Source organism: Procambarus clarkii, chromosome 55 (genome assembly GCF_040958095.1).
Source record: "Procambarus clarkii isolate CNS0578487 chromosome 55, FALCON_Pclarkii_2.0, whole genome shotgun sequence".
Taxonomy (NCBI): domain Eukaryota; kingdom Metazoa; phylum Arthropoda; class Malacostraca; order Decapoda; family Cambaridae; genus Procambarus; species Procambarus clarkii.
The window spans coordinates 20,962,879-20,984,412 of record NC_091204.1 but is presented as its reverse complement, the minus strand read 5'-3'; the positions used below and the strand labels follow the sequence as shown (position 1 = coordinate 20,984,412).

General features: G+C 48.0%; 1 protein-coding gene across 13 annotated transcripts in view; it reads right to left on the bottom strand.

Annotated features, from left to right (window-relative positions):
- Window positions 1-21,534, bottom strand: part of LOC123755665 (zinc finger protein 271) — a 187,338-nt gene that overhangs the window by 19,699 nt on the left and 146,105 nt on the right. Inside the window, exon 4 of one of the 13 annotated variants that reach the window (XR_011222981.1) lies at window positions 9,133-9,950. The exons of the other annotated variants lie outside the window; for them this stretch is intronic. The gene's annotated coding sequence lies outside the window, so the exon portion shown is untranslated. Of the gene's footprint in view, window positions 1-9,132; window positions 9,951-21,534 lie in introns of those variants that run through there. 13 annotated transcript variants of the gene reach the window in all.

The following is a 21,534-nucleotide window of genomic DNA, read 5'->3' as shown; positions in this document are numbered from 1 at the left end:
GCCAACAAACTCACCCTTAACATTGACAAAACGTTTTATATTCTGTTTGGCAATAAATCCTCTAATCAGATAAATCTCAAAATAAACAATACCCAAATTTGTAACAAATTAGATGGCAAATTCCTTGGCGTTCTCATCGACCACAAGCTGAATTTCCAGGGTCACATTCTAAATATATCAAAAAAAGTTTCAAAAACTGTTGGCATTCTTTCTAAGATCAGATATTATGTACCCCGCCCTGCCCTGGTTACTCTCTATTACTCCCTCATCTATCCATACCTCAACTATGGTATTTGTGCTTGGGGTTCTACTACCCAAAATCATTTACGTCCTCTTATTACCCAACACAAAGCTGCTATTAGGACAATATCCAACTCTGGCCCCAGACATCACTCGGTACCCTTACTCAAATCTCTGAATATGTTAGATATTAAGTCACTGCACATTCTCTCTTGTGTATTATACATATATAAAACGCTGAACTGTAATGCCAATCCTGACCTCAAAAGCTTCATTGAAGGTTGTAACAGAACCCATGAGCACCACACCAGGAATAAATACAGTTTTGATATTCCTAGAGTACGACTTAATCAAACTAGAAATGCTCTACAAATCAAGGGACCCAGAATGTGGAATGACCTTCCCAACCATGTTAAAGACTGTACCTCTCTCAACCAGTTTAAGATAAAAACTAAACACTACCTAATAAATTCCCTGTAACCCACCTCACTCCTTTATTGTCAACCCATGTCTGTTATTTTATTATTATTATTTTTTTTAATCAACACTGTTTGTCAACCTATTGTATTTGTGCTGCTTTTTCAGTCATGTTCCCCCTTTTTTTTATCTTTATTTGTATTTGTTTTCAACACTTTTTATTCTTTATGCTCAATTAGTATTAAGTTCTAGATATTAATGTTTTTCTTGCCCGAAACGCATTGCGTAATAGTGGCTTTAGGCATTGTATGTACTAGCTCTATCTATATATCAATCCATTAATGTAACATCACTTGTATGTATGTACCTTACCTGAATAAACATATTTATTTTTATATTTTTTTATTTTTAAATATATAAAAAAAAAAAGTTTCAAAAACTGTTGGCATTCTTTCTAAGATCAGATATTATGTACCTCACCCTGCCCTGGTGACGCTCTATTACTCCCTCATCTATCCATATCTCAACTATGGTATTTGTGCTTGGGGTTCTACTACTCAAAATCTTTTACATTCTCTAATTATTTAACACAAAGCTGCTATTAGGACAATATCCTACTCTAGCCCCAGACATCACTCGGTACCCCTACTCAAATCTCTGAATATGTTAGATATTAAGTCACTGCACATCCTCTCATGTGTATTATACATATATAAAATGCTGAACTGTAATGCCAATCCTGACCTCAAAAGCTTCATTGAAGGTTGTAACATAACCCATGAGCACCACACCAGAAACAAATACAGTTTTGATATTCCAAGAGTACGACTTAATCAAACTAGAAATGCTCTACAAATCAAGTAATTATCAATAGAAGGCACCAAACCGGGAAGGCTATGTAGCACCATCAAAGTGCGGGATAATCAGAGGATGCTAAATATCACCAAGGATGCCAATACGAGAACAAAAACGCATAAGGCGAACGATATCAAAGGTATCCAAGTCGCCAAGAATTCTATCGAGGGACAAGCGACCGCAGGGGACAGTAGGAAAACAAGACAAACGCTTGTCCTGGAAGTCAGGACATTCAACAAGGATATGTACAACCGTAAGAGGGACAATGCAATTCGGACAATAAGGAGCAGGACGGCGCTCCATTAAGTGACCGTGAGTTAAACGGGTATGGCCAATACGTAACCTAGCCAGAGCCGTTTCCCACCGCCGGTTACGGTGGCAGGAGGAAGGCCACTGTGACACACAACTCTTACGAGTACGCAGTTTGTTACCAGTAATAGACGACCAATAAGCCTGCCAATGGGTAAGGATGGAGGAATGAATAACTGGGTAAAAGTCGGAATAAGGAATACCTTTATGAGAGATGGGACAAGTGCGGATAGCTTCCTTAGCAGCAGCATCCGCAAGCTCATTTAAAGAGACACCAACATGGCTGGGAACCCAGCAAAACGAACCGACTTAAATTTACTGGAGATAAGAAACAGCCAATGTTTAATCTCGATGACCACAGGGTGGACTGGATTAAAGGACCCTAAAGCCATGAGGGCACTACGAAAGTCAACTACTACCATGAAGGAGGATTGCCTAAGGGAAAGCAGGAGACGAAGAGCATAGAGAATAGCATAGAGTTCTGCTGTGAAGATGGTAGCCTCTGGAGGAAGGCGACACATATAAGTGTGGTCAGGAAAAACAACAGAGTAGCCCACACCGTCAGCAGACTTCGACCCGTCGGTGAAGATGGGAATGGAGTGGGAGTGAGAAGAAAATTGCTCAAGGAAGAGGCGTTTCAGAACTGTAGGAGGGGTTAAAGCTTTAGTGATGCGGGTCAGAGAAGTACAAAATTTGGGAAGGGGGACCCTCCACGGGGGCAAGGAGGGAACAATACGAGGAGAAACATTAGTAAGACGAACCGAAAGAGAATCTTGTAAGCGAGACAAACGGACAGAAAGAGGAAGGTGGTGAAGAGGAACACGAACTACAGGAGGGGTAAAAGTCAAAGCAAAATAGCGGCGAGAGTGAGGATGCTGTAAGGATCGCGCAAGATAGCGAAGACTGTAGTTATCACGGCGATCCTGGAGAGACAGAAAGCCAGTGTCATCGTACAAGCTGAGGGGAGGAGTTGAACGAAAAGCACCAGAGCCGAGGCGCAACCCAGTATGGTACAAAGGATCAAGACGGCAAAAAGTAGAAGAAGAAGCAGAAGAGTATGCAGGGAAACCATAATTGAGTTTAGACAGGACGAGAGAGGAATGCAAATAGAGGAGCGTGCACCTATCCGCTCCCCAAGAAGTATGGGACAAAACCTTTAGTAGGTTAAGGGCCTTGGAGCATTCAACACGGAGGTAAGAGACATGGGGCGACCAAGACAAACGAGTGTCAAAGAATAACCCCAAAAGCTTCGTGGAATCTTTGTACTCAAGAGGATGACCATAAAGTGACAAAGAGGGACGAAGAACGACACGCTTCCGAGTAAAAGTCATGGCACAAGTCTTAGTAGTAGAGAACTTGAAGCCATGATAGGTGGCCCAAGATGACACAGCATCAATCGCAAGTTGAAGCCGCCGTTGAAGGAGAGGCGAATCATCACCTCGACAGCAAAGAGTAAGGTCATCAACATAAAGAGCGGAGAAGATGCCAGAAGGGAGGAAATGAGACCATTGAGGGCAACCAGAAAAAGAGTAGTACTCAGAACACTACCTTGGGGCACACCTTCATACTGCCGAAAAGAGGCAGAGAGTGGCACCAAGCCTGACTCGAAAGGTATGACGAGAGAGAAAGCTTTGAAGGAAGAGAGGGAGATTACCACGAAGGCCAGAAGAACGAAGTTGGGACAGAATATGGTATCTCCAAGTCGTGTCATAAGCCTTTTCCAGGTCAAAAAGGACAGCAACAACGGAGGTCTTCACAGCAAAAGCAGTACGAATATAGACCTCCAAGTTCACCAGGACATCAGTCGCGCTGCGGCACTTGCGAAATCAAATTGAGAAGGAGAGAGGTGGTGATGGTGTTTCAAGAACCACGTCAGATAGACATTTACCATACACTTAAACAGGTTGCAAACACAACTCGTGAGAGCAATAGGGTGGAAGTCCTTAGGGGACGTACCGAGAAACCCTGGTTTCCGATTAGGGAGTACAACGGCATCGAGCCAGTCCTCAGGGATGGATGACGGCTCCCAGACCTGGTTATACAGATTCAGTAAATACTGAAACGTGCACGGAGAGAGATGGCGAAGCATCTCATAATGAACGTCATCCGAGCCTGCTGCTGTAGATCCGCAGAGGGCCAGGGCAGACCTAAGTTCAGAAAGAGAGAAAGGATCGTTTTAGGGAAGGCGGAGAAGAGTGTGGAAATCTAAAGGAGAAGATTCAAGAACAGGCTTACGAAGAAGGAAGGATTGAGGAAGATGAGAACCAGAGCTAACAGAAGAAAAGTGGGAACCCAGTTCGGCCGCGACCTTCACTGGATCCACCACAAGAGTCCCACGGAGGTGGAGAACCGGAGAGACATCTGGAACGAACTTGCCCGCAATCTTACGGATCTTCTTCCAGATCTGTGGTAGAGGAGTATCGGACGTAATGGTGGAAACATAAGATTTCCAACTCTCAAGTTTAGCAGTACGGATGGTCCTACGGGTCACCGCACTTGCCTTCCGAAACAGAATAAAAGAATCAGCCGTCTGCCGGCAGCGGTGTTTTTTCCAGGCTGCACGCTTACAGCGGACAGCCCGAGCACAGTCCGCATTTCACCAGGGAACACACTTCCGTGTGCCCCGGGAGGAAGAGCGAGGGATAGAGCTGAGGGCAGCATTGAAGACAGTGTTCAAAAAAAGAAGGAGGGCGCGAGGAAGAGGCAGAGAGGAGAGGTCAAAGAGAGTAGCGCGGAGGGTGAATAGGCACCAGTCAGCCTTGGCAAACTGCCACCTAGGGAAGGAAAGAGGAGGGTGGAAAGAGAAAAAGGAAACGAGGATGGGGAAATGATCACTGTTATGGAGGTCATCAAGAACCTGCCACGTGAAATCTAAGTACAGGGACGTGAGCAGAGAGAAAGATCAAGGCAGGAAAGGGTGCGAGTTCGAGAGTCCACATGAGTGGGCTCACCAGAATTCAGAAGAGATAGAGAAGAAGCGAGGACGAACGGTTCGAGAAGACGGCCTCGGGTGTTTGTCAGAACATCACCCCAGAGGGAATGTCGACAGTTGAAATCACCCAAAAGGAGCACTGGCTCTGGCAAGGAGTCCAGGAGGTGCTTAAGATCAGGAAGGGAAAGAGGGACATTTGGGGGGAGATAAATGGAACAGACTGTATACCATTTACCCACAAAAACATGGGCAGCAGAACAATGGATAGGGGACGGAAGAAGTAGCGGGACGAAGGGAATATCAGAACGAATTAAGAGAGCAGTAGAGTTATGGGCCCCAGCAAGAGCTGGGGGGGGGGGGGGGAGAAAGAAAGGAATAACCACGAAAGTGACCAGGACGAGCACCAAGCATCGGTTCCTGGAGACAAACACAAAGTGGTGTAAACTGTGTAATTATAAGTTGGAGTTCATGGAAGTTGGCATAAAATCCATGAATATTCCACTGAAGAATAGACATTATCAAAGAGAAAGGACAGTAACAGAGAACAAGAAAGAAATTAAGGGAAAGAGGAACATAGTTTATTAACCCTTAACATGCTCGGGGTCTAATATCCTGTCATCCCCACAGGCGCATGTCATTTTGAAAAAAAAAAAAAATATTTTTTCTTTCTAACCTGTTAATTTGTGTTCACTGATCACGGGAAAAATAATAAAAAAATCGTAAGTGGCATATATTGCCCGCTATAGGGCGGGAAAGTCTGGCAAATTATAGGCGCTGACTCAGCGTGCGTCCCAGGCGGTCTGTTGCTCGCAAGCTGTCAGGCCAGAGTTGCCACAAAGAGATAATTACCGAATTATTTCAATGTCTCTGATTGATTTTTCATACTTTTTTTGCTGTAATATTATTCAATAGTGTGTAGTTTGATATATTTATATAATAAAATGAGTGAATCATTGCTGTACTCAAAAATATGGTGTGCATATTGTTGATTCAATTACGTTCATCAATCAGTGAACAAATACTTTGTCGGTTATTACACTATAAGCACAGGTTATATATAAGTATTTGCATGTTTTGTTCACTATAACGAACCACTAAGTAGCTATTATGAGTCAAAAAGTAATGAGGAGTGACCGCCGTGTACCAGCCAGCCACTCCCGCCCTACCTCCAGTCATCTGACTCACCCTCATTCTCCTCCCACAATAATGTTTTTGCTATAATTCACTATATACAGACGTTATATATAAGTATCTACATGTTTTGTTCACCATAACTGTACATCTAAGCTTGTATGGTGAGTAAAGGCACAGAGATGTGGCTACTCACACAGTCAGCTGATCGGCGGCCGCCCTCAAGGTCAGACGCACTAATATTTCTCCTCCAACAATACTGTGTGGTGTTATTACGCTATATATCTTATATACAGACGTTATATATAAGTATCTACATGTTTTGTTCACCATAACTGTACATCTAAGCTTGTATGGTGAGTAAAGGCACAGAGATGTGGCTACTCACACAGTCAGCTGATCGGCGGCCGCCCTCAAGGCCAGACGCACTAAGATTTCTCCTCCAACAATACTGTGTGGTGTTATTACGCTATATACACACATTATATATAAATATCTACCTGTTTTATTCATCATACTTGTACAAATAAACTGGTATGGTGCCCAAAGACCATCGTGGTAACCAGTAAACAACACCGTCGTCTGCACGGTGGCGTCGTGCAGACGACGCCACCGCTCTCACCAAAATGGCGGCTCCAAATCTTCTCTTGCTGTTTATACCCTCTATACACACATTATATATAAGTATCTACATTTGTGTTCACCATAGCGAACCACTAAGCTGGTATGCTGAGTGCAGTCAATAAAAGGTGGCCACACACAGTCAACAGACATCGCCACCACCCTCCCTCCTACAGCATTACACCTCCTTCCATGGCGCACAGCGCTAAATATCACCACAATCCTGCTATTATCAGAAGCCTGGTCAGTTTTATCACAGTCAGGGGTCTTCTGTAATAATATCATCGCTACATAATAGCATGAACAAGTATAATTTGGCATTTTTAGGCGATGCTGTGGTCACAAGCTGAACAGCAGTGCTGTTAGCTCATGCTGCGTGCGTCAGGCTTGGTTGCTCACTCAATACTGAGGCCAATAACACCCGGGAGTTTGGCCCACGATTTTTTTAAAAAATGGCGTCTGTTTACAAGAGCCCTGATGAAGGTGTGGTGAACCCCATGTATCGCGGGCTGTTTAAATCTTGCGTAGTACTCCAACACATCGTATGACGTGATGCGCAGTTTACTGGTACAACGTCCAGTACGTCATATGACGTGATGCGCACTTTAAGGGTTAAAGGATCTCAGGATCAGGGTCAGGATCAGGGTCAGGAGCAGGGGTCAGGATCAGGAGCAGGGTCGGCAAAATCAGGGTTAGGGGGCATGGGTAAACTTAGTAAGGAGAGCGGGAAGGGAGCGAGAGAACAGACTAGAGGCGGACTGACGGGGTCCGGAGGAGGAGGGGACAACTGAGAGGGGCAGGCAAGGACAGTTGGAGGAGGGGGGGGGGGGGGCAGAAATCAGGGAGTGCACCTCAGGAAGGGCAGCAACAGAGAGGGAATCGGGGGCGGAAGAAACCTCCATATCAGAGACAGGGGGTTCGACTGTCTCTAATTAGTATTAAGTTCTAGATATTAATGTTTTTCTTGCCCGAAACGCATTGCGTAATAGTGGCTTTAGGCATTGTATGTACTAGCTCTATCTATATATCAATCCATTAATGTAACATCACTTGTATGTATATACCTTACCTGAATAAACATCTGAATCTGAATCTGAATCTGACTACTGAAATGGGAGGGGATGTAGTGACAGTCAGAGGGAGGGGGCGAGGAAGAAAGTGAAACCTTCTTACCCACCGGAGAGGAAGGAGAGGAGCCAGGCTTACGTTTCTGGCTCAAAGAGACAAGCGTTCCAGTAACAACGTACTGGGCGACAGACTCAATATTCTCAGCAGAAGAGGAACGAGAGCGAACAACACGAAGATTGCTGGGAAGATGATGGATATCAACCTGGACAGACAGGTGGCGTGGAGGGTCAAGAGACTGGGGGAAGGGTCGGGAAGAAAGAGTGGGGGGAGATGGGGAAGAAGATAAAGGAGATATGGCGGACTGGGTAGTGTGACGGTGTTCCCCCCTTATATTTCTCCCACGCCTGCTGTAAGTCATGTCCACTTTACCCGAGCGTTCTCTACGTCGCAGGCATCAGTTTGATATATGTGGGAGAGTGTAGTGTTCTCGCCTTGCCGAGAAATTTGTAAAAGAAGAGTATTTTGGGCTGTGGTTTAGGCCCTTTAGGAAGCCAATAGGGCGCTGGCTACTCTGTTTTGCCGCCAAAACTGTGTGACGTCAGTGGCACCAGATTGCTCACCGACAGCGATGTGGCACAGGGAGCCAATGAAAACCTCCCATGGCGAATATGACGTCATGAAGGAAGGGGGGTCCGGTCAGGGCGCCACGGCGGCGCCATCAGTCTGACACGACACGTCAAGGTGGGCGGATGTGTGAAGGTTGATCCTGTCAATCTGACAGTAATACGCCACTCCCGTGGATCTTACGCGTCACCCGTAGTCTGCAAGTACGCCAGAGGTCTTCCTTCATTCCATGTGTGGACCGAAGAGGGAATTGACGGAATATTGAGCATCAAGTGCTCCAGGGTCGGGTGCTGTGCAGGTGAAGTATAGGCAGTATCGTCTGGGACGTCTGATAGCTTCACAGTGACGACGTAGCGGCTGGGCCAATCCACTGGGAAGCAGTGAAAGAAGACACTAATCGGGAATCCGTACGACTGCAGCCGAGACGTAGGCAGGGAGCCGTAATCGGGAAGAGAAGTTGACGGCCGGGAGACCGACTCCAACCCTACAAGACGTGGAGGAGGAGCAGGAACCCGCGGAGGACAGAACACGGAGACGACGCGTTTATTTTGGGACGTTGATTGAGTGCCTGGAGGACACGACAGGGTGTGTGTGGGGACGTTCCCTACACGAGGCAGGAGCCTGGACCAGGAGCTACAACTCAACTCTCACCGGAGGATAGGTGGAAGTAGGTGATTCTAGTTTCTCTCCCAATACCCCTTTAGTCAGCTATATTATTTAGCCAGAGTATTTTGTATGTCGTGAGCAAGGCTCACCCATGTCACAGTAATGCACCAGTGTGCAGAATGGGACTACATAGAGAGTACCCACGGTATTTATTATTATTGGTGTGTGCAGGCACCCGGAGTAATTGATGAATTTACTGTGTTGATAATGTCTTTCACGAGACTTTAATATGATCATTTAGTGAGAGAATATATATATATATATATATATAAATGTGCCAGTATTTGGTGTTAGGCTACGTGCCCAGTAACTATATTATTAATATTATTGATGTCTATGATTTATCTATATATATATATATATGTCTATGCTTGTGTATTGAATAATCATTCATGTGTGCAATGATTAATTGTGTTATCGCCTACGAGAGGAATTACTGAATCTAAGAACAGTACCGTGGTTAAGTGCATTCATTGTAATTATTATTAAGTACAGTGCATTACTCTAGTGCAGTGAAATATCACGTTAAGTGCTGTAGGAATGAGTTATTGAACTTGAGATCAGTGTGGTGATTCATTGCGTTCTATTTGCCATTATAGAAGTATTGTGTTGATGACAAATATAGTGATTCATGCGAATTTAAAGAAACAGAGCGTGTGACGCTAGGAAAACAAGCAATAAACGTTCACACGGCGAAAAGGGCGCGGCTCAGCTGATTATGACATTGACGAGAAGGGGGAGTGTTACCCTCTAGGTGTGCCTCGATATATATATGAAGAGGGAGTGAATTTCTGCAGTGTACTTGATTGTTGATGGGTACGGATATAATACTTTGAATATTTTAAAGTAAAACACAAAAAACCTTGGTGTTTATATTATCCCCTCCATATTTCTTGTGGCTATATAATACATGAAAGGAAATAGAGTGATAGAAATAAATACCTGCCTGATATCAGATCTATTGAGTGTGTTCTTGCCACTGCTACCACAATTCAACAAAACCACTGACGTGTTACTGGACACGGGAAACACCAGTTGGCGACCTTGTGGTTAGTAGTAGAGCCTAGTGTCGGGGCGGGCACACATGCTGTAAAGAGAACAAGCTGTGTTCTCACTCATTCTCGATCAGAGGCCGGTTGGGATTGACTGGGATACTCTCCTGGCGTACAGTGGTGCCGCGAAGATAGAGTGAAGACCCGCAGGGCTACGGTGAGTGACCTTGGGTATACTGTTACTCGCCCCTCTTACGGTGAACCCCGACATTGGCGACCTCGCCAGGATCACGATCAAGATAAAGGTTGCAGTTGTGGTACTTTGCAGTGGTATTAGGTATCAGGTACAGGTTATCACTCATAGCACAAGATGGAGGATGATAAAGTAACAAGGTTCATTGACACTAGAGATGAGCAGGTGCTGGAGGAGTGCACCAAGGCACAGTTACAATCAATAGCAGACCATTTTGGGATAAAGCTGAGATCTTCCAAAGTGGGAGAGAAGACTGGAGATCATGGCACAGCTCAGAGCACGAGATGAAGCTTTGGGGGAGGAACGGCCACAAACACCTGCCAGTATGGGAGAACACCTGAGCATTGGTGGGAGCAGCAGAGGATCCAGCGGCAGCAGGCGCAGCGTTAAGCTGGAGATAATGAAGCTGCAGCTGGAAGCACAACTGAAGCGGGAAGAACAGGAACGAGAGGCACAGCTGAGAAGAGAAGAGCGAGAAGCAGAAGCGCAGCAGCACAAAGAAGAGTGAGAGGCACAGCAGCGCAAAGAAGAGCGAGAAGCAGAGGCACAGCAGCGCAAAGAAGAGCGAGAAGCAGAGGCACAGCAGCGCAAAGAAGAGCGAGAAGCAGAGGCACAGCAGCGCAAAGAAGAGCGAGAAGCAGAGGCACAGCAGCGCAAAGAAGAGCGAGAAGCAGAGGCACAGCAGCGCAGAGAAGAGCGAGAAGCACAGCTGCGCAGGGAAGAACAAGAGCAGGAAGCGCAACTGAAGCGTGAGGAACAAGAGTGAGAAGCGCAGCTGCGCCGAGAGGAGCGCGAGTTAGACGCTAGGCTGAAACAGCAGGAGATAGAAGCTAACAAGGATGTGGAGCTGAAGCGAGCTGAGCTAGGGCTAGCTCCACCTGTTCCGCCACAGCAGGAAGACCGCCAAGTGAGGGAGCGAGATTTGCCGGTCTTTGTACCAAATGAAGCTGATGGTTTCTTCGACCACTTCGAGAGGGTCGCTACCTTGAAGAAGTAGCCGAGGGCGGAGTGGGCAGAGCTGGTTCAGGGTAGGCTCACCGGTGAAGCTCGTGAAGCCTACAATATGCTCGACCTCCAAGAGTGCACCAACTACAATGCTGTAAAGAGAGCTGTGCTCCATTCTTTCAAGCTCACGCCGGAATGTTACAGGAAGAGATTCAGGGAATGTACCCGTTCGCCAGGAAAATCTTATGCGGAGACGGCGAGGGACATGGAGAGGAAGTTCCTTAAGTGGCTGGAGTCTGAAGGAGCGAAGTCGGCTGAGGATGTCAAGAGGCTTATGGTCATGGAGAAGTTTATGTCCGTGCTCTCTCCTGAGATCAGGGTGAGAGTAAAGGAGGCGGACATAAAGGACCTGAGGGCCGCAGCCGACAGAGCTGACATGCTGGAAGAAGCCTTACGCCCATGCCGAGAGGGACAGCACCGACCACCCGTATACTCCGGAAATGGTAGAAATTATAGAAGGATGGACGGATGGAGGACAGGAGCGAGTTCTCCCAAGTCCCACCTCTCGAGTGGGGACAACAGAGGATCGAAGAGTGCTGTGGAGCCGGTAAAGAAGTCCCAAGCTGAGAGCTCAGGAGCTGTTGCTGCGACGAAGGAGTCGACGAATGGTGCGAGGAAGACACACGGAGCGACGGCCTCTGGAGGCGGTGCCAGGGCGAGCGGCGGTGGATGGTCTCCGACGGGGAAGTTTCGCTGCTTCAATTGTGGGGGATTCGGACACTTCTCGCGGGACTGCAGTCGCCCTAAGCAGCGGGAGGACGTTGCTTTCGTGGGGGTCGAGGACCAGATGGCCGAGAGGGTGCGGGATGAACCCGTACTGAGTGGGGAGAAAAAGAGTTCACCCATTCGTGTGTGAGGGAACCGTAAGCATGGGGGACGCAGACCCCATCCCGGTGAAGATATTAAGAGACACTGGGGCAGATTTTACCCTGGTGAGCGAAACCCTGTTCCCCGAGGGTTACGAGAGTACCAGTGTGGGGGTGGCAAGTGTGACCACTGTGGGAGGCCCAGTGAGGATGCCCCTACACCAGGTGACTCTGAATTCTGATTATGGCTGCCAGACCCTAGTGGTGGGGGTCTGTGCATCAATGCCCAAGATGGAGGCACAAGTCATCTTGGGAAATGACGCATGTGGAGGATATGTCCTCCCGAATCTCGTTAAGGGCGAGGAGTGCTTAGAGCACTATAAGGAGACAGGCGGAGTGTTAGACGCCTGTGGGGACGAGAAAGGAATCACCACGGTAGCGTTCCCGGTTTGTGCTGTGATGCCGAGGCAGTGCGAAGGACACGGAGGGTGTGGATCTGATGGGGCTGAGGAGACGACCGGCAGCCTGGGAATCGATCACCTCTTCATGGGACCCGGAGAACGAGCGGAGGGCGAAGGCAGCCCGGATGGTGAGTTACAGGTGACCCTCACCAGTTCTCTAGGGGTAGACCGCACTCGTCTTGGAGAGCTGCAGCAGATAGAGTTCCCCGAATTGATTCATGAGGCCAAAGGAGGACGTGTGGGTCCTGAGAGGGCCACTCATTTTTACATACAGGATGGCATGCTGATGAGACAGTGGAGGCCTGTGAGGATGGAGGCCGGAGAAGAGTCTCTAGGTACGAGGCACCAGGTAGTGTTGCCGGCCCAGTGCAGAGCGGCAGTGTTGGACCTATCGCACTCTGTGGACTCTGCAGGTCACCTGGGGGTGACCAAGACGCTGCGAAAGATCAGGGATCATTTCTACTGGCCAGGTATGGACGCCGATGTTTGGCGTTATTTTAAGACGTGCTTACCTTGCCAGAGGGCAGGGAAGAGCCAACCCGCGATACCGAAGGCCCCGTTGGTCCCTGTTCCTGCGTTTGGGCCTGCATTCGAGCGTTTGTTGGTCGACGGGGCGGGACCGTTGCCACGGACGAAACGAGGGAATACCTACCTGATGACGATAATGTGTGCGTCCACCAGATTTCCAGAAGCCATCCCGATGCGACGTTTGACGTCGAGAGGAGTAGCCGGGCAGCTACAACTATTTTTCTCTTGGGTGGGGATGCCCAGAGAAATTCAGACAGACTGTGGAAGTATATTCCAGTCTAAGTGGTTCCGACAGACAGTGACAAGTTGGGGAGTGACTCAGATTCGGTCGTCACCCTACCAACCGCAGTCGCAAGGGGCGATCGAAAGGTTTCACTCCACCTTGAAGACCGTTCTGAGAGTGTTCTGCGCAGAACAGGGGGCTTAGTAGGATGAGGCAGTATACCCCGCGTTGTTTGCCATACGTAACGCGGTGGTAGAATCGTTAGGTTTCTCACCTTTCCAGCTGGTGTATGGACACGAGGTGCGGAGTCCTCTGTCCATGCTGAAGGAACAATGGACACCGGGAGTGAGCGTGGGAACGGTCAATGAATACGTTCAAAAGTTCAAGGAGCGTCTCACTCTAGCAAAGGAACTAGCTGGAAAACATCTGAAGGAGGCGCAGCGTAAGATGTCGGAATGGTATGACAAGAGAGCTACGCCGAGGGAGTTCCAGGTTGGGTCCCAGGTGATGGTATTGCTGCCGGGTAAGAGTAGAGTGACCGAGTCGCGGTTCGAGGGACCGTACCAGGTGCTACGGCGGTTGGGTCCTGTATCGTATGAAATCAGGAAGCCGGATAGACCCCGCAAGAGACAGGTGTGTCATGTAGACCGCCTGAAGCCTTTCTTCCCTGAGGAAGGAGGAGCCGCCGTGCAGGACGGGACAGTAACCCGAGACCCCCAGCAGAAGACGATTTTGTGCATGCAGGTGAACCAGGAACTTCCAGAGGAGGAAGGAAAGTGGTCCAGGGCGGACGGCACCCGTCTCACCAATACGGAGAGTTTGGCGAAGATCGAGGACAAGCTACAACACCTGGAAGGGCAACAGAGAGCGGACCTGACGAACCTACTAAGGGAGAATGCCTCTCTCTTTACCGACGTGCCCTGACGACACAAGAGTGTAACGCACGAGGTGGAGGTGAGGGACGCCAGGCCCATCAAGCAGAGCGCGTATAGGGTAAGCCCGGAGAAACGAGAGCTGATGAGGAAGGAGGTGGAGTATCTCCTTGAGAATGACCTTGCAGAGCCTAGCAAAAGTGAGTGGAGTTCCCCATGCTTGTTAGTGAAGAAAAGCGATGGTACATTCCGCTTTTGTACAGACTACCGAAAGGTGAACTCCATCACTGTGGCAGATTCTCACCCCATGCCAAGAGTGAGCGATTGCATCAACCAGGTGGGCAGTGCAAGGTACGTATCCAAGGTCGATCTGCTCAAGGGGTACTACCAGATCTCTTTGACTCCTGAGGCCAGGAAAATATCAGCTTTCGCAACACCTGACGGGCTGTACCAATACAAGGTGTTACCCTTTGGAATGAAAAACAGCGGTAGCTGTTTCCAGCGCATGATGAATGAGTTGCTAAGGGGGCCGAAGGCTGCACAGTATACATCGATGACATCGTCGTGTACGCCGACGATTGGAAGACGCACCTGGAGAGACTCGAGGAATTGTTTAGAAGGCTAGAGGAGGCTAACTTGACTGTAAATTTAGCCAAGAGCGAATTTGGGAAGGCCCACTTGGAGTACCTAGGCTTCGTCATCGGCCACGGAGAAGTAACCCCTGTTGATCACAAAGTGTCAGCCATTAAGGAATACCCCGTGCCCAGAACGCGTAAAGAGTTGTTAAGGTATCTCGGGATGATAGGATACTATCGTGGGTTCTACAGGAATTTTTCCACGGTAGCGCATCCCCTGACCGAGCTACTCTCCAAGAATGTGCGATGGAGATGGGGAGAGGCCTGCCAAGAGTCTTTTGAGAAGACCAAGAAACTGTTGACGGAGGCCCCGGTACTAATATCCCCAGATTTCTCAGCCAGATTCATCCTGTACGCCAGCGACGTTGGGATAGGGGCCATGTTGGCACAAGAGAGAAGTGAGATACATAGGCCGGTAGCTTTCTACTCTAAGAAGTTTGTGAAATGCCAGCGGGCCTATAGTACCGTTGAAAAAGAGGCATTGGCGCTAGTTATGGCCCTGAAGCACTTTGATGTGTACGTGGGAGGAGGGGCGAGACCTGTTCTGGTGTTCACAGATCACAACCCTCTAACCTTTTTGTACAAAATGAGGAACTCCAACCAACGTCTGACGAGGTGGGCGTTACTACTGTAGGAGTACCGGCTGGACATCAAGCACATCAGGGGGAAGGACAACGTGGTTGCGGATGCCCTGTCCCGTATACACTAATTAGACATGACTCTTATTTTAAGGGGAGGGGTATGTGACGGTGTTCCCGCCTTTATATTTCTCCCACGCCTGCTGTAAGAAGGACAGGAAGGAGGACCAGAGGGAGAGAAAAAAGAAGACACAGGAGACATGACAGGACTGAGTAGAAAGAAGGGGAGCCCTAGACAGAGAACCAGGAGGGGGACCCTTCGGGACAGAACGGAGGGAAACCGGGGAGGTGGTGGTGGGCGTGCCCGAGTCTAAGGCTTGGAAACGGTTGTGAGACTGAGGAAGGCGGGAAGGACAAGGAGAGGAAGAGCACACCACGCGAGCAGAGGAGACACCAGCGAAAGAGTTGAGACGATGAACTTGGCGCCGAGCCTCAGGAAAAGACAAACAGTCCCGGTGCTTCAAGTTGAGGACAGCCGCCTCAAGTTTGTAACGAATACACGTACGGGAGAAGGTAGGCTGGGCCTCACCGCAATTGAGGCAGCGGATCTGGGGAGAAGTGCACTCCAACTTAGAGTGACCCTCGCTTCCACACAGGGGACAGAGAGAGACAGGACTAGAGCATTTGAGGGAACCATGCCCATACCTCCAGCACTTACTGCAGAGCTGAGGAGAGGGAATATACTCCTGAACGGAGCATCTGGCACTAGTAAGAATGACAGAGGGCGAAAGGGTCCTACCATCAAAGGTAACCTTCACAACCTGAAGGGGCAGACGGCGATGATCACAAGTGGGGACGAGTAAATGTATCCACCTGGAGGACAGAATGACCCTGGGCCTCAAGGATATACTTGATATCCTCGTGGCAGCCCTTGAGATCCCTAACACCGGTCGCAATATGGTGCGGGAGGAGAACAGTGCCAACACTGGCATTCAACCAAGCGTTCTTCGAGACCCGAACAGGGGTCTCGATGAACCCTGTTCATCGTCCGCCAAGGCAGGATAAGGCGGCCAAGCGGGTGGCCGCTTCCTGAGAAGGAGCAGCAATGACACGAGTACCAAGATGAGTGGTGTTGAAGGTGACAGAGGCATCCACGGATTCGACAAGATGCCTATGGAGGAAAAAATTGTCAGGAGTTGAATCCAAAGGAAGGAGGTCAAAGTACTTAGTCCACGTAGCAGGACCAAACAAAACATGGAACGAATTAAGATGGGAAGGGAGCATACGAGAGCTACCGTGGCGGGGACGGCGATGAGAACCCTTAGAGAGAGACGGGTCAAAAGGTGCAGTAGTCACAAGAAGAGATGGAGCTGTGCAAGGGGACCTTACACTAATACCATGACAAACCTTAAAGCCACTTAGTGTACACACAATTATCACAAAGCTCAATTTTCATAACATCAATTTTCAATTTTCAATTTATAACATCAGGCAGTGAGGACTTCACTGGTGTGCACACACTGGCACATTTTGCCTGCATACCACTAGGACTTGCTTGTCTTACTAAGAATCTGTCTAGACACTTGTTTTCCCTACATTTTAACACTTGTCTGTTTTAAGACATCACATTGTCATTTAAAAGGTCAATGCAACGGCCTGCTACAGCTTTATCTGGGTGAGTTTTATCAACAAAACTTTGCAATTCTTCCCATACTTCACACATTTTCTTAATCAAGAAGGGACATCCTCTACTGCCTCTACTCACAGCTATTTTCTTAGGTTGAACCTTACCAATGGCTTTCTTGAGACCCATGGTGAGATGTATAATAACTTTTATGCTCAAATGGCCAAAAAAACATAAAAAAACTGTAAATCTTTGTGAAGAATTGAGGCGGGATAGTCACTGGGCGCGAGACATTGGTAAACTGAGGCGCGATCGCCGTGCCACCACGCGCTAGTCGGCCTGTACGTGTATCAACAAACTCGTGTTCCGAGGCAACCCTCGCCTTCCGAGGCAAATTTTCCAAGCAAATCCTGCTCGTATTCCGAAAAACTCATATACAGGGACACTCGTATTCCGAGGTACCACTGTACTGACCTGAGAGAAGGTAAAAGCAGGGGTACCAAAATTACATTAATAGAACATGCAATAAATAGATGATAAAATACAAAAATAGTTTTTCTCTCACAAAAAACATTTAAAAAAGATGGATGTGTCAGATGCAAGGGTGCGTATTTCACACCGACATATATCTTGAGGTTATCTTGAGATGATTTCGGGGCTTTTTTAGTGTCCCCGCGGCCTGGTCCTCAACCAGGCCTCCACCCCCAGGAAGCAGCCCGTGACAGCTGACTAACACCCATGTACCTATTTTACTGCTAGGTAACAGGGGCATAGGGTGAAAGAAACTGTACCTATTGTTTCTCACCGGCGCCTGGGATCGAACCCAGGACCACAGGATCACAAGTCCAGCGTTCGTGCTATACAGTAATACGAATTCATAAAGTGAAGTTGGATACGAAAACCCACTACCCTGCAGCAACCTCTGCTGAGAGGGCACAAGGGCCCAAACAGGGTTAAAAGGAGCCCAAGAACTCCAATCGGACTCTGCTCCCCCTTCCCCAGAGCCCTGGGAATCCCTGACAAAGGCCTCTGGATAGAGCCCTCATCCATGCCCAACACCCCTGAAGAAAAAGCAGAGTCCAAGGAAAAGGCTTCCGAGAACGGAGTCTGCTGGGACAACCCAGAAGCCCCAGCAGGAAAATTGGGCTGAGATCGGAATGAGCAGCCCTCCAAAGCCAGCCAAGCCTCATCTCAAGCTAAACCCTGCCCCAACTCTGAAAACCTCAAACGTATGGAAGCCCGAAGCAGGGAAAAGGATCAGGATGAACCACTCCCACCAGAGGGAAACTAAAGCAGAGCAGCTTTTTGGTCTCAAACTGGGCATCCAACCTGGCCCGTTGCAAGCATGAGAATCCAGCATGCAATGTGACCGCTGCCTGATCCCTGAAATCAACAGATAAGGGATGAGTGAATTGAAGTACAAGCAGGTAACAAGTCCCGCAAGACTCTGGGTTGTGGGTCTCCCTGACCCAACAGGCAGAATGACGGAGGCAGTATGGATGCTCGACACCCTGAGGCAGGGTGTGAAGAACAACCTTCAATTTTTCAAGAAACTTCTCGTACAGTGTGAGAGCGGGCTCAGAAGAAGTATCCAATGTACGATAGAGCCCACAGGGTTTTTTACAGGGCCTGCAGGGTGAATGAGCCATATGAGAAGCCCAGGCACTGGGGCCAGCTAAGCCAATAGAACCCTGTCTAATAGCAGACAAACCGACCACCAGTAGCAGTGGTGAAACCTTGGGGGCAACAGAGGAGGCCCATCATCACAGTCTAGGCGAACCTAATAAGGAGCTAAGCAGACCTCTGTTCACGCAGGCAACGAGAGAAAATAAAAAATAAATCCCTCGAAACCACACCACTAGCAAACTAGCAGTCGGAGAAAAACATCGGCCGTCGAGTTGGAAGTAAAACTATCTGCGCCAGCCACAGTGCACCCCGCCCAGCAAAAAATACTCCCCCTACCCGGAGCAAGATGGAAAGCCCCAAGACCCCCAATGCACCCGAAGGGTGAAAACAACCTCAAGGAAGGAAGCGTTCAACGGGGAAGTGAGTCCCGAATGCCCCAGGGAAGGTAACCCTGAAATGCAAAGGTAGTACTTACAGAGCACCTATGGAAGGAAACTCTAGGCACATGCAGCTTCTGTACACTAAGACACCTGGCCATCACTCCACACACACACAGCTGGAACAGCCACACAGGGCAAAATTCCAGAACACGAATTTGAGCCCAGAGGTAATCATCCGACCACCAGCACATCAATTCAGGAACTGGAGTGGTGGGCTGCTGGCTCACTTGAGTGGGAGGGCTAGTTGCATTAAGTGTTGCTTGTTTGTCTTCTTAACAGGAGAGATATTTTTATCTTTTAGGACGTAGATTGTAGTGTAACCAGACAGTGGTCTATTTTGATTCACCTACCTTTCTGGGTCCTTCCCCGGTTGATGGCAATTAATTATGACATACTTTAAATGTAAAGGTCTCATTGGCCATTGCTCCCTGCGCCTCTCTGAGAGGCCAGATTCTGTCTCGTGGTCCCTAGTAGGCAAAGGACTTTTGTGACTGATGACCCAAACAAATATAGCACTATATCAGTTCAGATAGCTTCAGGGAGCTGACGGGGCTTCCCACACAAAATATGCAGAGATATAAAATGGTAAAAGTTGGAAAAGGTTTTGTTCGCCACACACAAACACACAAAAAAAAAAACAATCACGCCACTACAACTAAGTGGCCAGCCATCAAACTACATTGGCCTCTCGTTGGTGGAGGTGCCTAAGGTCAGACTCGCAAAAAACAAGGATAAAATAATCGAAAGATTGAGGTTTGACAAATTGGTCGGGAGTGTATAATAAACCTCTTGGGCTTGCTGGATTCTGGAGGCTCTCTCTTAGAGAGAGCCTCCAGAATCCTCCGGAGAAGATAACTCTTGCCAAATGGGTAACACCAGTGAGCACCTAGAAATGATCACTCTAGGCACATGTAGTTTGAGATGGACAGTTAAACAAACACAAGAAGGCATAAAAAGATGCATCATGAAGCAACACTAAGATATTATACAAGTACAAAAACAAATGGTCCCCACAGGACAGGATGGCCAATACTTAACTGAAAAACTGGGATTCAAAGAGAACGATAGGAACGAGGAGCAAAAACTGTGCCAGCATTGCTAAGCACACCAAGCAAATGACCAATAAGTCAAAGACTGGGAACCAAGGAGTTAGATGCACGGCAACTGGTGATGCACCGGTTAACTAGCGAGTGAACTGCTTCACTGGGTGGTTCATCTTGGTGTCTCATTTTCTGTGTTTTGTTTACCTAATCTTGCTGATTGTCTGTATTCTCTCACATTTCTGGTGTCTTTTTCTTGGTCTGTCTCTCTAAGAGGGGGCCAGGTTCTAGCCTCTGGTCCTTGGTAGTTTTATAGGATTCATAAGGGCCTGGCATGGACTGAATTGAGTAGAGCTATCCAGTACCCAGGTAGATAGCAACAGAGAGCCTCTAAAGGAGCACTCCCAGAAATCACATCCAACCCTTCAACTGCACATCTCATCCAGGGTTGACGACATATCACACATAATTTAAAAACTCCCGTGGGTATATGGGTTTGACATTTGCTTCATTGGGTCTCTAGTAAACAGATGCCATCTTGAAAATGAATCATGGGCATTCCTCCTGGGTGTGAGGGCCTTAATACTAACACAGCAACCATAGGTAGAACATGCTTCAATAGCTCACAGCGCTGCCATACTGCTCATGCACATAGCATCACTTAATGATGATGAAATAAATAAATATTTGCAATTATTTATTGAAGATGATAGTGATATAGAAGACCCCTAACAGTGATAAAAGATTATGTACAAAGTTCAGATATTAACAAGTCCAGTGCTAGTGACAATATTCCTAAAGCGAGGCAGGCAGCCACAGCACACAGCTGTGACTTCATGCCTCTATGCATCAATGGGACCTCATGTTCCTTTTGAAAGTGAACATGTGAAAAATCATATTTAGGATTTAGTGACCAGTAAGTAAGTAATTATCAAAAGAAGGCACCAAACCGGGAAGGCTATGTAGCACCATCAAATATGCGGGATAATCAGAGGACGCTAAATATCACCAAGGATGCCAATACGAGAACAGAAACGCATAAGGCGAATGATATCAAAAGTATCCGAGTCACCAAGAATACTATCGAGAGACAAGCGACCGCGGGGGACGGTCGGAAAAAAAGACACACGCTCGTCCTGGAAGTCAGGATACTCAACTAGGATATGGACGACTGTAAGAGGGACAATGCAAGTAGGACAATAAGGAGCAGGGCGGCGCTCCATCAAGTGACCATGAGTTTAGCAAGTATGGCCAATACGCAACCTTGCCAGAGCCGTTTCCCATCGCTGGTTACGGTGGTAGGAGGACGGCCATGAGGACACACAACTCTTACGAGTACGCAGTTTGTTACCAGTAACAGACGAACCAATAAGCCTGCCAATGGGTAAGGATGGAGGAATGAATAACTGGGTAAAAGTCGGAATAAGGAATACCTTTTATGAGAGATGGGACAAGAGAGGACAGCTTCCCTGGCGGCAGCATCCGCACGCTCATTTAAAGAGACACCAATATGGTTGGGAACCCAACAAAACTCAACCGACTTAAATTTACTATGAACAAGAAACAGCCAATGCTGGATCTCGACAAC